Below are 4,564 nucleotides of genomic sequence, written 5' to 3'. Positions count from 1 at the left end.
AAAAAAAAAAAAAAAAAAAAAAAAGAAGAAGAAGAAAAAGAAAACTATTGAGATTGGGAGTGTAGCTCCACAGTAGAGTGCTTATCTAACATGTATTAGGCCCTGGGCTCAATCCCCACAGCAAAAAACAAAAACATCTCTGCAAATCATGGGTTGGGTTAGAGAGGGTGAGCAATGACTACATAGGTACCAGGCTTCAATTTGGGTGATAAAAAATTCTGGAACTGGACAGTGATGATGGTTGCACAGCACTGTAGTTTGGACCACTGAATTAGCCAGGTGTGGTCATGCACGCCTATAATCCTGGGCTCTAGCGGCTGAAGAAGGAGGATTAAAAGTTCAAAGCCGGCCTGAGCAATTTGCTAGACCCTAAGCAATTTAACAAGATCCTGTCTCAAAAAATAAAAAAAAAATTAAAAGGTTTGGGGATGTGGCTGAGTGTTAAAGCACCCCTGGATTCATTCCCCACTACCAAAACAAACAAAACATTTTACCAGGGAGCTACATCCTCATCCTTTTTTTGTTTTGTTTGTTTGTTTGTTTGTTTTGAGACAGCATCTCACTAAGTTGTGGAGGGTCTTGCTGAATTGCAGACCTTGAATTTGCAATCCTCCTGCTTCAGCTTCCTGTGTAGCTGGGGTTATCAATGTATCCAGAAATATCTTAAGGGAGCATCCAGGTTAAAATAGCTAATGTAAGATAAAGTATGAGAAACATTCAGATAAGTGACAAATGTAAACAGATGTTGCCTGGCTTATAAAAATCTTAAAAAAAAAATTCTAGTTAAAAAAGATAAAATAGTAGGCTGTATTTACTTAACAGGAGTGTTTTTGTGTGATAATTTATTAACTATAACACTGTGTTTTGCTCCACTATCCCACTCTGCACAGCTCCTTCTTGTATAGGACTTTTGTAATTTCTTCCCTAGGAATTTGCAAGAAGGAAAGCCAAAAGCAGCTTAAGACCAAGTGCTCTTCAAGTCTTTTGTAAAATCCAATAAATCCTGTAAAGAAGGGGAGGGAAGAAAGAGAGGCAACTGCCTAGGGAGAATGAGTGGGGGTGATGAAGAGGGGTTCTAAGGAGGGGTGCTAGAGACCTAGGAACATTATTATTACTTTGAGGGCCCGGCAGGGGTGAAGACCCCAGAGTGGATTGGGAAGCTGGGATAACTGCACCCCAAGATGTTCTGCTTGGGCAAAACTGCCCATAATCCCATGCAGCTGAATGCCATTGGGCATTAGGGAACTACATGGCCTGAGACCAAAATTTTTTTGGCATTCCATTCCAGAAATTTGAGTTCTTCTTCTGGCACCTCAGGCACCAGATAAGGTCCCTTCAACAATGATTGGTAATTAATTTTCTACCACCTTAGATTTTGTATATGTGACCAAGATGGCCTTAATGGGGAGATGTCGGTCAAGGGTACAAATCTGCAGTTATATGGGATGAATAGATCCAGAGATCTCATGTACAACATAAGAACTATAGTTCATAATATTGTATACTGGAAGTTTGCTAAAAAAGTAGAGATCACCTTTTCTTACTACAAAGAAAGAAAGAAACTTCTGTAATTATTTTGTTATATATATATATGTATATGTATGAAAACATGTTTTATACCTTAATATATATAATAAAAATAAATAAGGGACTGGGGGGTGTAGCTCACTGGTAGAGCATGTACTTAGTATGTGCAAGGCCATAGCACTATCAGCACCAACAAAAATATAAAATTAGGCCAGGGGTAGTGCTGCACACCTGTGATCCTGGCAACTAGGGAGGATGAGGCAGGAAGATCACAATTTTGAGGTCAGCCTCAGCAGTTTAGTGAGTCCCTAAGCAACTCAGTGTGATCCTATCTCAATAAATAAATAAATAAAAAGACTTGGGTTGTGGCTCAACGTTTATGCACCCCTGGATTCAATACATAGCACCAAATAAATAAATCTTCCCCATTATAGGCAGAGTTGGTTTGTCCCTAAATACACATCCACAATAAGAAGGAAGTAATCCAGACTTTGGGGGTGATTCCAGAAGATTTCCAAAACGATTGTCTCCCAAATTAACAGGTGAATTACGATTCCAGACAGAGAACATATGGAACGTAGCCTTTGAATTACCTCTTAAAAAGCCCCCTGTTCCTGCTGATGGGGAGAATCACAGCCTGTGGGACAGGAGTTCCCTGTGTTTCTCCTTTGCTTGCAAAGCAATAAACCTTCTTTTTCGTTTTTCTCTAAACCGTGTCCTCGTTATTGGACTGGCATTGGGGTCATGGACCGAACTTTCAGCAACAGGCTAAGGATGCAGCTCAATGGTTAAGAACCCCTGGGTTCAATACCCAGCACCAAAAAAAAAAAAAAAAAAAAAAAAANCAGCACCACATAAAAATAAATAAATAAAATAAAGGTCTATAAAAAAAAGTGTATGTTCTTATGGTTATAAATCTTCCTTAGGATTTAGTTAGCATGATTCAGTTTTACAATCTGACTGTGTTGTTGTTGTTATTATTATTGTTGGTACCAAGGATTAAACCCAGGTGCAGTTAACCACTGAGCCACAACCCCGGCCCTTTTTAATATTTTAGAGACAGGGTCTTACTAAATTGCTTAGGGCCTCACTAAATTGCTGATGCTGGCCTTGAACTCATGATCCTCTTGCCTCAGCCTCCTGAGCTACTGGGATTACAAGTGTGCACCACTATATCTGGCTATTTCTGGAAATTATAAAATACCACTCAGTTAATAGGAGTATACATAGTTGAACTTCTATATCTTTCTGATGACGCCCTAACCTATCTTGTGAAGATCAGCTTGCTGGTTCATTCCACCTCAGTGATGATATTGTTTACTTGTGAAGACCAAATGAAAACACATAAAGGATATTAACAATGCCAGAAAATGATAAGGGCCAAAGAAAATTCCAAAGAAGAAATGTTCTAGCCAGGTGTGGTGGCACTTGCCTATCATCCCAGCAACTCAAGAGGCTGAGGTATGAGGATGGCCAGTTCAAGGCTAGCCTCAGCAATTTATCCAGACCCAAAGCAACTCAGGGAAACCCTGTCTCAAAAATATAAAATCAAAAAGAGCTGGGTATATGGCTAAGTAGTTGAGCACCCAAGGGTTCAATCCCTGGTGAAAGGAAGAAAGGAAGATTGATTTTTCAACAAAAAGAGAAGAGCCTAGTTTCTAAGGATCATATCTGCAAGTCAGGATTCCTGACCCAGAGACAATAGCCCAAGAGACCCTCCTCTGTGAGATCTATACCTATGGTTTTGAGAAGCCCTCTGCCATTCAGCATTGAGCCATTCTTCCTTGTATCCAGGGTTATAATGTGATTGCTCAAGCCCAGTCTGGGACTAAGAAAAAAGCCATGTTTGCCATATAATTCTCCAGCAGATTGAATTAGATCTAAAGTCCACCCAGTCCTTGGTATTGGCACCCATTTAAGAATTGGATGTCGGGCTGGGGATGTGGCTCAAGCGGTAGCGCGCTCATCTGGCATGCGTGCGTCCCGGGTTCGATCCTCAGCACCACATACAAACAAAGATGTTGTGTCCGCCAAGAACTGAAAAATAAATATTAAAAAATTCTCTCTCTCTCTCTCTCTTAAAAAAAAAAAAAGAATTGGATGTCATGCCTGCATTGGGGGCATCAATGTGCGTGCTGAGGTGCAAAAGTTGCAGATGGAGGCTCCCCATGTCATTGTGGGTACCCCTGGCTGCGTGTTTGGTATGCTCAACCAGAGATCCCTGTCTCCCAAATATATCCAGATGTTTGCATTGGATGAAGCTGATGAAACTTTAAGCTGCAGATTCAAGGACCAGATCTATGATGTTTTCCAGAAGCTCAACAGCAGTACCCAGTGGTTTTGTTGTCAGTTACAATGCCTTCTGATGTGTTTGATGTGACAAGAAGTTCATGACGGACCCCATTTGGATTCTTGTCAAGAAGAAGAGCTGGGATGAGACTGTGACTCAGTGGTAGAGTGCTTGCCTAGCATGTGTGAGGCCCTGGGTTCGATCCTCGGCACCACATATAAATAAATAAAATAAAGGTATTGTGTCTGAAAAGAAAGTGAGAAACCTGGAGATGGGAGAGTGAGAAACTGGAGAACAGGAAGAGATACACACGAGAGTTTATTTGTCAGAGATAACAAATAAAGGCCATCTCTCTAGAAGGAGAGTGAGAGGTTAAGGGTGGTTGATAAGAGGGATTGGTGAACCTTTCTCAGAAAGGCCCTTGGGAGGGAGAGCAAAACTTTTTCTTAAGATGCCGGCTGTCACTTAAGATGGTCATCCAGATGCTAAGCAAGTACATTACAGTGTCCATCTACCAATTAAAAAAAAGAAGGAAGAGTTGACCCTGGAGGGTATTTGCCACGCTGTGTGACTTTTATGAAACCATGACCTTTACCCAGACAGTGATCTTCATCAACATCCAAAGGAAGGTTGATTGGCTCACTGAGAACATGCGTGCCCAAGACGTCACTGTCTCTGCCATGCATGGAGATATGGATCAAAAGGAATAAGATGTGATCATGAGGGAGTACTGGTCTGGCTTTAGCC

General features: G+C 41.1%; 1 pseudogene; it reads left to right on the top strand.

Annotated features, from left to right (window-relative positions):
- Window positions 1-2,271: 2,271 nt before the first annotated feature.
- LOC107136988 lies at window positions 2,272-3,983 on the top strand (annotated as a pseudogene).
- Window positions 3,984-4,564: the final 581 nt, after the last annotated feature.

This window comes from Marmota marmota, unplaced genomic scaffold (assembly GCF_001458135.2).
Source record: "Marmota marmota marmota unplaced genomic scaffold, marMar, whole genome shotgun sequence".
In the NCBI taxonomy this organism is placed as follows: Eukaryota; Metazoa; Chordata; class Mammalia; order Rodentia; family Sciuridae; genus Marmota; species Marmota marmota.
This window is presented reverse-complemented; position numbering and strand designations above follow the sequence as displayed.